Source organism: Leptidea sinapis, chromosome 2 (genome assembly GCF_905404315.1).
Source record: "Leptidea sinapis chromosome 2, ilLepSina1.1, whole genome shotgun sequence".
NCBI lineage: Eukaryota > Metazoa > Arthropoda > Insecta > Lepidoptera > Pieridae > Leptidea > Leptidea sinapis.
In genome coordinates, this window is record NC_066266.1 from 13,543,123 (window position 1) to 13,556,144 (window position 13,022).

Genomic DNA, 13,022 nt, shown 5'->3' on the forward strand with positions numbered 1-13,022 from the left:
ATGTAAGCTTATTTTAAATTTCCGCAATATTACTTTAACTAACTACTGTTGGGATAAGCTAGAATAAAATAAAACATAAGCCAACTGGTAAATATCATTTTTATACAAACATTCAAAAGTCGCGATGCATTAAAATTGTAAAAATTCGTTTTAAAACGCTTACCAATAAAGAAGTCGAAATTTATTGAATAACCATTATTGCTTACTTTAACGTTCAATTTAAAGACGGCTATATAAACAAAAAATTATGAATAAAAGAGAAATGTTCATGAAGAATAGGGCCTTCTATAAATCGCTCGTGAAGCATTGAATTAGCATCGATCGATAGCTCACTTCCGGTCGTGCCACGCCGGGCCAAGCACAGGCTGTGTATAAGTTTACAAGCTATAATGTAACTTCAATATGCTTACGATTGTTATGCGAATATGGCTTAGATTATGATTATAATTTTAGTTGTAACGAACATCGAAGATCTACTACATACACATACACTTGAAAAGAGTGACCATACTTATTTTAAATTATTTTGTAACAATTTGTAATACGCCCTGTCCATTACAATGCTGTGCCGAAATAAGTGCCGAGGATTCTCGAAAGACCCAAAAATTCTGAGTGTCACTACATTCGCGCTCGTTACCTTGAGATATAAGATGTTATGTCTCATTTGTCCCAGTAATTTCACTAGCTACGACGCCCTTCAGACCGGAACACAGTAATGTTTACACATTACTGCTTCACGGCAGAAAAAGGCGCCGTTGTGGTACCCATAATCTAGCCGGTATAGTGCAACGAAGCCTCCCACTGATAAAAGCCCTAATTCGCCTCTTACGACACCATCGGGCCTGGGACTTCCCTATTCTCTTTATGCCCTAGGCGATAGGACTAAATTAATTACTATTATTATTACAGGACAAATTCATATAGTAGTTAGTATATATGGAGTAGCCATAATACATCAGCTCCAACTCAATGCCTTTTAGGGACGAGGTGATGGAAATGGATCGAACAACAGCGCTGCATGGAAACATGAATACAATATGATCCCATATCAGGTGAAGCTGAGGGTTCTTCTTTTGGCCTATTGCATCTTCACTCAGTTATCTATTTCATTTCTGTAATGTTCTGTAATGGCGATAAATCATTTCTTTATTTATTTATTACATTTATTCAAAAGTGATTGTAGAAGTCTCCCTTAGTGTAAAAACATCATTGTAACAACAAATTTAAGAACTTATAGAGTAAAAATACCTTTTGAAGTGAAAACTTAAAAAATATGAAATGTTAAACTCGCGTCAGGACCCGTGACTTGATTGAAAATTCGTAAGACAGTCGTCGAAATTATGGATGATAGTTGATTTTTTTGCGATTTAAGCTTTTTAATGTTAAATAATTGTAATAGTTCTGAAGTGTTAAATTTTTAATGTAATAGAAATTACCATTTTTGTGTACAATACGTCCAATAATTAAATATTGTATTTAACCACATTAATGCTACTACATGGACCTATCTATTTATTCAATTAGGCTTACACTAAGCGCTTTTGAATCGTCACTATAAATATTTCTTTTAATTACTGAATCTAGCATATGTTCGGAAAAAGTAGAGCTCTTGAGAAGAACATACTGAACTCAACGGCCACTCTTTTATGTCAATAAGAGTATTTTACAATAGCTGTAATATATATAAAAGATATTTTGTTACGAACTGTATTTAATATATTAGTCGTGTTCAACCTTTGACTACTATTTACTACTATTAACTTTCTACCACTTTTTTTTATGGAAAAGGAGGACAAACGAGCATACGGGTCACCTGGTATTAAGTGATCACCGCCGCCATTTTGAAGGTACCTATGTCGTATCGTCCCGGAAACACCGCACAAGGAAGCTCATTCCACAGCTTTGTAGTACGAAGAAGAAAGCTCCTTGAAAACCGTACTGTGGAGGACTACTTCTTTTTACTACCTGCTACAACTAAAACTATTTCTTGCAACAAGGCATTTAGTAAGAGTGTAAAGTATAACTATTATAATATACTTAACCTTACTATTTTTGTAGTTGATTAAACCCTATTTTTTCTCCACTTTTGTGCGTATATATATTATACTCGTACCAGTATAAATGTAAGTTGTATGTATACTCGTATATAATTTTTTATGGAAAAGGAGGACAAACGAGCGTACGGGTCACCCGGTGTTAAGTGATCACCGGCGCCCATATTCTCTCTCAACACCAGAGGAATCACAGGAGCGCTTTTTTGTATGGTACGGATGCATTATAATATATATGTATGTGTGCTTATATATTATGTAAGTATATTTAATATAATATATGTACGTTAATTTATTGCCTATGTCGCAATAAAATCACCCTTAGGTTACCTGGAAGAGATTGCTGAGTAGCGATAAGGTTGCCTAATTGTAATACCTTGAATTTATGAACAAATTGTAACATTATCTTTAGTGTAATAAAGAATTATCATTCATTCATTCATACTAGCAGGTGGAACTGCGAAAAAATTGCATCCAAAGTACTACTCTGGAGCCATGCAACAATCGACAAAAAACTATGACTCTACCACAAAAACTGAGTCATTTCGAATATAATTCTCTTTTGTTTATTGCTGAGGTCTCAATAAAAATACATATAATTTTATGAAGATTACATTACGTCATAAAAAATAACTGTATTCTTATTTGTAACCATACTTATGACCAGAATAGATAAATTCATTTATTATATAATATATCTTATAATTATCCTTTAAAAATTAGACCTTCACACACACAGACTTAGACATAATATTTAATAGTTAGTATTTTGAGGGGCGTATATGCTTTTACAAAATGCTCCCAGAAAATATGCAAATCAAATGTATTACGAAATTGAAAATAATTGTTAAAAGATGTTTGTGTGGTAAAGGTTACTATAACATAAATGACTTTCTTAAAGATACCACAGATAGAGCCGTCAGGCTATTTGAATTATAAATTTGAAATTTTATAAAAGAAGAAGTCCGCTGGGTTTCTTGCACCCGTTCTTCTCATGTTTGAGACATTCATTTCCGTAGTACTTTTTGAGTTACAATAAGAGAATTCATATCCTATTTTGAATACATATTCTGGAATTCTATTCCAGAAACACATACATCGTACAACAAAATATTAACTCTACTTAGACGAGTAGTAAATATATCCAGATACGATTCGTTCCTGGTATTATTATTATGGATGCTTTAGTACTAGAAAATTCATTAATATACATACATACATACATACATTTATATCTATATATTTAGAAGCAACGTTTAATTTAATCATTTCTTTAAGTTCTCCTCCTAATGAAAGTTGTTGTAAATCTCACCTTTGGCTTTATATATTTTTGATAAGAGCAATTATTGTAATAATCACATGATACAAAAATTGCTGTATCAATTTTGATAAAATCTTATGTCTGTAAATGCGGTTTTTATTGTGGGTTATTAACACTTGGAGGATACATGTAGCGATCGCCGTTAGGCTAATATATAATAAATTTTGTTGTACGATATGATATTGTACCCATTTTTTTTTTTAAGAAAAACAAGCCTGCTGAGTTTCTTGCACCCGTTCTTCTCAGGTCTGAGGCATACTTTTTCGAATGATTGCTAGTTTTTGACTTTGAATAAGTGATATCATATTCTATTTTGAATAAAAATATTTGAATTTGAGTAGGTAATAATCATGAACGTGCATGTTTTAAGTTAATAAAACCCCTCCTTTCAATGTTAATAAAACAAACACAGATAAATATATAAAAAAAAATCAGAGCTGATGTTTCGTAAATAATTTAAGACTTCCTCAAACAATAAACATTTCGCGAGCTACCGAAATGATGAGTAACTCGTTATTGTGAACAAACGGTACATTCCGAGAAGAATGGTAACACTACCGGCCGCACTTGATACTTGATTTAAATATATTTTATAAAACTATCGCGCGCCCCGCTGAGACGCGCGCGGCGAAATCTTTACGGCTGCGCTCCAACTTGTAATCGATGCTTCAACAATCGATTTAATTAGAATTATCGATATTTTTAATAGTACAGTCGCAAACGAAAGTGCAAATTAAAAATATATATATAAATGTGTGTGTTTTTAAATAAAACACTTTTTAAAGGATTAAAACTGTTATAAATGTAACTTTTACGCAAAAATTAATGTAAAAACACAGATATGTTTACACGCACTTAAATCCTTTAAGAAGTGTTTTATTAACATGTGGAACACTGGCGTTATTCAATGAAAATACTCGTACTAAGTGTCTTTTTAATTTTAGAAGAAAATGACTTTAAAATCTTACAACTTTTTATATAAATGACTAAGTGCTACCTGTGACTACGTCCACGTGAATGCTGTAAGCAACAATAATATACCTGCATATTATTAAATTTGTGTTTTAATTCATTTGCTCTTTATAGTTTTAATGTTAATAATAATAGTTGTACTTCCTTAAAAATTCGCAATGCAAGAAAACAAGATAATTTTTCTATAAGTTAAGATTTACTGAGAAGTGGCAAGTACTCCTTGCCAGTGTTTCAAATCAATATTAACAGCTTCAAATTTTTACACATGAAAGGCGCGCAAATTTTGACTTCAACTTACTAGTAAGAGTAAGTTAAAAAATATATATTGCTCACACTTTGAGAGAGGGACAGGCCGCCGTTTTAGTGACCTCAGATTATTATTTATTAAATTATCTATCTATCCTACTGCAAACGGAAAAGACAAAGACTTTTTTTATTTTGTCCTAATTTGGTTTCATAAAGAGCAATGTATGCATCTTTATAATAGACTGAATTAAAAGAATTTTGTTGAAAGAAATAGTATATAATCGTTTTGATCATATTATAAATATGAATAAAGTAAATAAAATACAAGAAAACGATTCAGCCTACAACATTATTTTGAAGTGAAAACTTACCTGTAGCTATATAGCTGACGTATTTATTTATTAAGGCTTATCAACTAGATGCATAATTTTAACATATACGGATTAGATAAACATTAATAATTGTTACTGTTTACATATCTAAATTAAACGTATTCACAACGTCACTAAACTAAAAAAACTAATGCTAAAATGAATTAGAAAAATAAAAATAATGAATTAAGTACTAATTCCTATTGTACACCATTAGTGCTGTGTATAAGTTATAAGAGAAATTCAATGGATTTAGTGAAAAGTTCAATGGAGATTCAATGATTAATTGATTAAAATAATATCCTCGGTATGCTTACAGCAACGCCAAATCGCATACGTTGGATAAACTAAGATTATTCAATTCATATTAATTAACCCTAAAACATATAATTGTTGATGCTGAGCAATAAGGCCATTGAGTAAAGCAAGGCCTTAAGAGCCCGCTAGGTTTGGTGAATTGAAATTTTGAAATAGTCCGCGTTGTTGCTTTATGAAAAAAGGGCAGACGCCTGCACGAACGGACACTCCTATACCTCACATGTAATGCACATCTGCACAGGGTATCAGAGTTATCAACTTTGTTTCGGAGTTATAGGTAATAGTGAACCAGAATAGCCCAGGTCCTCCTTGTTGCAAAGTGTATAACCCTACCATACCCGATACAAATAAAGACGGGTACAGGGTGTGGATTTTTTACACAATTTGGGTGCAAATTTACGCTGTATCCTTTCTAAGGCTAGAGTATATTTTGCGTGTGGTTGACTCCATACTATAAAGCTGGATGATGTACTTTACGAGTAAACGACGTAAGTCAAGTTGACACTGCTGTCACGGCGGGGATATACCGTGCGTTGTTTTTGTTTGATTTATATATTATTGAAAATGATAGTTAAAAATAAATTTAAATTAATAATTTAATTGTTTATAAACATTATGAAATTTTAATACTACACGTTTTAAGTTTTCACTTCTACCGGCAGTCTCAACAACTTAAACAATTTAAACTAGTATTAAAGTACTTGTTTCTCTGTTAATATCGTTTATAATTTTATGATACAAATATTTGATTCTGTTAAAGAGCTATTCATGCATTACAGAAAATTATAATTAAAAGTGAAACACTTTTGTACACAAGTGTACTGATTAAGCACTAAGTTACACACATCATCGGCCGAACTTAACCAATCACCCCCCACAGGTTTTTATATTCGAAATTCGTTCAGTATAAAATTATGAAACGTAACTCGTAATTCATTTTTTGATATACGCAGTACTCGCTATGCAAAGTAGCTCGAAGAACAAAATAACAATTACTGATTTACTTTTTATATTAATCTTATGATTGTTGGATCAGTTCTAACGATATATTTTATTAACTGTTTCTGTTAAGGCTTTAGTTTTAAATACTAGAATGTACTGTCATTTGTCTTTCTAACTCTATCCTTCATATATAATCTACTAGCTGATACGACAGACGTTGTTCTGTACATAATAAATAAAATACTGTTTTTAATGAATTTTTCAATAATATTAGATAGCATCAAGAATTATTTCTTAAAATATGCTCCCTGTTGTTTTAATGGAATTGTTTCCCAGCAGAACTGTCAAACATGTGTCAATAAATTCTCTCATACAAAATATGTCCATACACCACAAATATTTAAAAAAATACAATTAAGGGTCTCATATCGAAATAAAAATTATCCTATCTCTCAAGTTGGACTAAACTGCACTCCTTGAATTATTCCATATTAAAATCTGTTCATAGTTTAGGCATCCATCGCGGACAAGCTACGTGACACGTCATTTATATATATTAAGATGTTAATAGAGTTTTTTCCTTCGGTTATACTGCGAAAACTACTAAACCGATCGAAAGCATACTTATACCATTAGATGCAGCGTGTTTCGGAGAATGTTTTAGTATATGATATGTTGGTGATTACTTAACCGTGATTACGTAAAATATAGGTAATATTTTGTTTGACTTAATAATACCTATATATTCGCAATACAAATAATTCAGTCAATAACTATTCATTACATATGACTATGTTGAAAAAATTAAGTACACCGCGCCTGCTTATTGTATTGCAAAAAAAGGTTTGCTGGCTCAGCACTTGTAATTAACAATTTCAATGTATTGTTTTTAGGGTAAGGAACGCAAATGGTAATAAACGAGAGCTTTGTGACTAAGACTCAACTTTCCGTCTGTCTTTTTAACACTTTATAACCTAAGCACATGATCCGATTTGGTAGAACCGAACTCCGGACGTGGTCTAGTAGTTGACCCTATTTGATGATATGTTGCACTGTCCATCGCACAAAATTATTATTATTGCCGTCTGAATCGTGCTGAGTTAAGTTATATTCATTGATTGTGGTACGAAATTTTTAGGTTTTGTAAAAAGTTCACTGAAGAATTTGTAATTGCGTGGCGTAGTATTCAAAGCGCGGTCAAACACAACTGCACAAAAACTCTGCCTAATTGAGCTTTGCTGAGCGTGATTTTGAGTCTAGTTGTTTATTGTACGTCAATGTCCAATAACAAGTATTTTCTAGTATTTTCAATAAAGAACTGACGCAGAGAGATTTAAAATCAAATGTCTAAACCAACAGTATTACTCGCTCCTGATATATAGGAAGATGAGGCGATAACGAAATCGAATCATCTGCGAGCTCCTGTATCGATTACTTTCGCGAGAATCGAGTCCGGTCTCGATTATTATTAATACGTACGGCGCATCATAAAATTGCTTGACAGCGTTAAATACTTGCTCCGCTACACATTTATAAGTAATCGAATACATCGGAATGCGATTCTAACATCGAGTTTCGTTTTGTTCTAAGTGATTTAATGATTTAGCGTGGTTTTAATTACGTTCATTGTAATTGAGGTCTACTTGATTTTAGATTAATTGCTATAATTAATTTAAATATTAAATTACGTCTATTGTAGCTTATATGAAACGAGAAGTTATTTTAGAAATATTAAAAATTTCTAGTGACGACGAGTGTGTATGCATGCCTGGTTAAGTATATCCAATGGTAGTTAGAAAAAATGCTGATTTGTTCAAAATGGCCATTGTTCGCATGTTCTATTGAACAATTCTAATTTTCAATGTAACTGTATGGGAAATATTTGAACCTGAATAGCATTAGATCCTAACCACCTAGAAACCCGATAATTTTAAGTTTATTTCATCAACCTTTCCAACAATATATTTACGGAGAATACATTTCCAATGCCGTCTTTGTGCTTTGCATATGTCGTAGGTATATTGTCTAAGCAGTGGTATTATAATTTCACTAGGAATATTATAATTAAACGTTAGATTATCGACAGAATTTTTTACAATTTAACGCCCTGTTGTGTTTTTAGTATCATTGTAATGTCACGGGTACACTAAAGTTATAGTAAATCTAGTTATATTACAAATGAAGTTAGCATAGTGACACGTCGAGCGTTCTGTTTGATCAATTTTATTTTCATTCGCATTTGCAAAAAAATAATAGTTAACATTGGTGCGTGTATACTTACAATTTTCCATGTAAAATTATTGTTGAAATAGTACAAGAGCCGATGCGGTAGAGACTCTCGCAAGCCGCTGCCGCGGCACGCTACGCTTGGCTCATGCGTTGTCCACGGTCTAAATTTGTTTTTGAGACCTACTATTGAAGTGGATCGAAGAAGTGTTTTATTATAAGTCAGAAGTGGAATTTGAACCCACTGTTGTTCAACTGACCTTGGAAGTAGCTCTTGGTCCTCAGATAGCTGACCGACAGCCGCAGGATGGACAGCCGATCAAGCTTGCTGAGTATGTTCTGCTCGAAGGGAAGAAGTGACGCCAGAGTGTCCAGTTCGGCGTTGAGACGCTCCCGATGTCTCTTGCTTGGATTGCTCTTCGTCACGCCGTCTTTTGTCGGTGGTTTAATGCTGAAACAAATGTACCAGTTTATAAAAGAAACAATTTTATATTATGAGGGTTTAACTATAGAGTGGTATTCGTTGCTCACTGACTGCCCGCTGGGAATCTATACAAATAATAAAATCCTAACAAATTGAAAACTGTACATTTTTTTTTATGGAATAGGAGGACAAACGAGCGTACGGGTCACCTGTTGTTAAGTGATCACCGCCGCCCACAATCTCTTGCAACACCAGAGGAATCACAGGAGCGTTGCCAGCCTATCGACAAAATTGAATCGTGACTCACCTTAATGTCATTTTTCTACAGTTGTAATAAAAAGGTCGAAATTCTCTTGAACATATTAAATTTACCTAGTAACTGTTATCGTTTAATTAGACACTGACAGTCTACCAGCGGTCCACCAAGTGTCATCAATTATTTTCGTGCAAATAAATGTTACTTTAGGGTGTTTAGGGTCTTGATGATCCGGCTCGAAGGACCAACATTTAGAGTAAGGAAATTTAATGATATATGAAAAAAATATAAAGAAGATATGTTGGGATCAGAATGCTTACTTATAATAAGAGATTGTGAAAAGTAAAAATATTGTCGCGAAATGCTTTTTATGAGGTAAGAGGCAAATAAGCAGCCTCTGTATTGGATTTCATAACTTACTGGATAAAATAAAATAAAAAACTTATGTAATAAAAAGTTATCCACTGCCACCAACACAGGTTGTACGGCGACTACCCGTAATTAGGGTTATAATGTTTTATAAATTGTCTCAAAGTGACCAAAAGATGTATATCTATCTATAACTAGTTTATGAACACAAGGTCTCGCGTGACTACTTAATAACTGAGCTTCCTTATCAAGGACTCACCTACAACCTGTAAGCTCAGCCGATAATAGAAATATTAAGTGATTATAAAGCTTTAATTAATGGCTGAACAAGAGACGGTTATATTATGCGTGTAAGCTAGAAAGGTAGATCGTAATACTTAATAAATCAACCTATTATAAATAAGTTAGGGAACTCCAGACACTCTGAGTTCAGTATGCCTCTTGGCAAAGGCTTGCTCTAACAGTGTCCATTGAACCCTATTCATGCCAACTAGTCTCCAAATCTGACAAACTCGTGGTGCCGCCGTTTGTGTTATCAATCTAGTACTTGCAAAAAATTTCATGTTCCAGCTTCAACTTCAGTTCAGGTTCTGAACGTTCATCGTAAAATGGTCTATAGCAGTGTCAATGTAATTAAATTTGCAACGCATTGTCACAGTATAAATATACGCTAGACACAGGTTTTAAAAAGGCGGACGTCGCAGTGCAGTTATCGCGCGAGCCCTGCGCGTGCCACGTTGAGACATGCATGACACCTGCTTATGTGTGCGTGCGTTATATCTAACGTTTGTGCGTAGTTTACATACTGCTTTAGCTGATATTATATCCTGTGGCATTGTTCTAATGAAAGGGTTCTATACAGAGACGCTTAAGTAAAGTAATTAAGACGGAATGTGCTTTGAACTAGACGACCAGTGCTTTTATACGGCAGAAATGGGTGTGTATTCATTTGTCATGGAAGAGGGCAAATAAGCATTTGGGTCACCTGCTGTTAAGTGATCACCGCCAACCGCATTCACCTGCAACACCAGTGGTAACATAGGAGCGTTTCCAGCCTTTTAGAAAGGTACAAGGCGCTTTTTTTAAAGTACCCATGTTGTAACGTCTTTAAAACAACGCACAAGGAAGCTCATTACACAGCTTGGTTGTACGTGGACGAAAATTCCATGAAAACTGCACTGTGGAGGAACGATAGACATTCAGATTGTGAGGATGATAGTCGATTCTGTGGCGTGTTATGCAAAGGAGGAATTAGGCGATAGGAATAAGGTTAAGCAGCTCTTCAGAATACTTACGGAAGACACACAATGAAGTGCCGTCTCGTCAAGGATTCTACCAATCATTAATGTTTATTTTTTTAATCTAACTTGAAGTTAGAATTAAATTTTAATTTTAAATAGAATAAAAAAGACTGTTAATCCATTGCTAATGGTTATATCACTAGCATCTTCAAATCGTTTTATCTTCATCTATAAAATAATGAATACCCAAACGTAACCACAAACTACGACCGAAATTGAACATAAATCTATAAATATGTTTTATTTATATTTGTTAGAACAAATAATATATTGTAATGAAGACAACACGTTGCCGTAATCTATTTTAATTAGCATTAGTTAGCGTTAAATTACAGTTTAAATATAACATATTTGTTTTTGTTCATTTGTGTTCACATCTCGCTTGTATTTGTTTGTCAGGACAACGATGGCATGGATTTTATTTTGGAATAAAATTATAATATTATTATACCGCTTTCTTGTGATAAATATTTAATCTATTAATTAGATTATAATTAAATTTGATTCTTAAAATAGAAAACCACTGAGTTTATTGAGTCCGTTATTTATACGTTTAAATAAAAATCATAACATGAATAAAATATTTGTTTTCTATTTTAATATAAATTACAATATTTTGTATAACCTGAATTGCATAAGTGTGCTGGTCCTTGAAAAAGATATGAATGCTTTTTGTGCTACGCCTTATGTCATACTGACTTAAAATTAGAATAAAAGTTTATTCCAAATTTTTGTCTGTTTGAAAACAGTACTGTGAAACCCCGCATTAAAATTTATGAGGTTAAGTATAAGCTATGGTGAAATATAATTTGCTGGTGTTTCCGTGTTCTTTTTGGTTTTTATTAAATCTTTCACCATTTACAGTGTGTTATTGTTTTTATTTATTTATAGCTTAAAATCAATCAATCTTTATTAATACAGATCCTATCATTACTGACAACTTATTCTATATGGAGTCAGTCAGACTCTTTAAAAAAGAAGTCGCAGATGCTAGATCAATTCTATATGTTGATGAGAAATATGTTACTTTTGGTACAGGATAAAATAGTAATATATTGTATATAAAATTTTTAGCCATCTTTGTAATTATAAAATTAAAGAAAAAGCGTCTCCATGTATATTTGTCCAAAATTACTCTACACATTTGGGCATTACTCATTGCCGCCCGTCGTTTTGTTGATTTATTCAAAGTATCATCGAGAATCGGGCCTTTGATACTTTTCCGATACAAATTATACACATACATTATCAACGTGTACATATTTAATCTTACTCCACTGTGATAAGGTTTTGTATTCCGTGGCATTTTTTCCTCTAATCGATAAATCAACACCGATTATTTCTATAAATTGTAACTCGATTAAGTTATAATCGATGTGCCGTGTAATGTATATCAGTAATCTGTCACCAGAGCGCCAATATTTCATTCTGTGTAAAATATATACGAAGTGATAGTTCTAGATGCTAGCTAGCTAAGCAATGGCGCTTAAAACTTAACAAGTTTACAGCAAAACTAGCAACAAACACGCAATACTAATCGAAGGAAAGTACAAGGAAATTAGTGATAAGCATACACTGAACATTAAGTAAAATAATATTAAAATAATAATTTATCCTTAAATTAAAATCAATCAAAAACCTTTAAGTAATTCATTAAAGTAAAAAATTACATAAATAGCAAATCTACATTTAAACAATAACCAAGACTCTGTAAAAGTTGAGATACATTGAGAAGAATTTGCACAAAATCCACTTATTTCAAATAATCTAAATTTAAATACATATATATAATAATAATAATAATAATAATAAAAGCCTTTATTTCAGAAAAATATTAACAGTTTTTTTAAGCTTTTTTTTATATTTTAACATAAATAATAATTTTCGCTGAAACCTTAAATAATAAATATAATAACTTTTTTAGGTCAAAAATAACATAATAAAACTACTTACTTGTAGAGTAGATACTCTATGTTCAAACTATTACAATCTACTATCGTATAGACAAAGCGTGCAAGTGTGAAGGCCATATATAACGGAGATACAGCAAGATAGAAAAGGAAAATGAATCCTTTGTGTCTGTAACTACTTTGGATTAACAAGTCCTAAGTAGTCAGCCACTATTGACATTAGCTCCCTAGTATTTTCAATATTGAACTATTAGGTAACGCACACATAGGCAAATCAAAATTGGCCACACATTTTCGAGCTCTTAGGGCGTCTGA

The 13,022-nt window shown here is 32.6% G+C and overlaps 1 protein-coding gene across 1 annotated transcript in view; it reads right to left on the minus strand.

Moving 5' to 3' along the window:
* LOC126977481 (aryl hydrocarbon receptor) overlaps nucleotides 1–8,825 on the minus strand; it is a 68,062-nt gene extending 59,237 nt beyond the window's left edge. Inside the window, exon 1 of the mRNA XM_050826326.1 lies at nucleotides 8,708–8,825. The gene's annotated coding sequence lies outside the window, so the exon portion shown is untranslated. The remainder of the gene's footprint in view (nucleotides 1–8,707) is intronic.
* Between the last annotated feature and the right edge of the window lie 4,197 nt (nucleotides 8,826–13,022).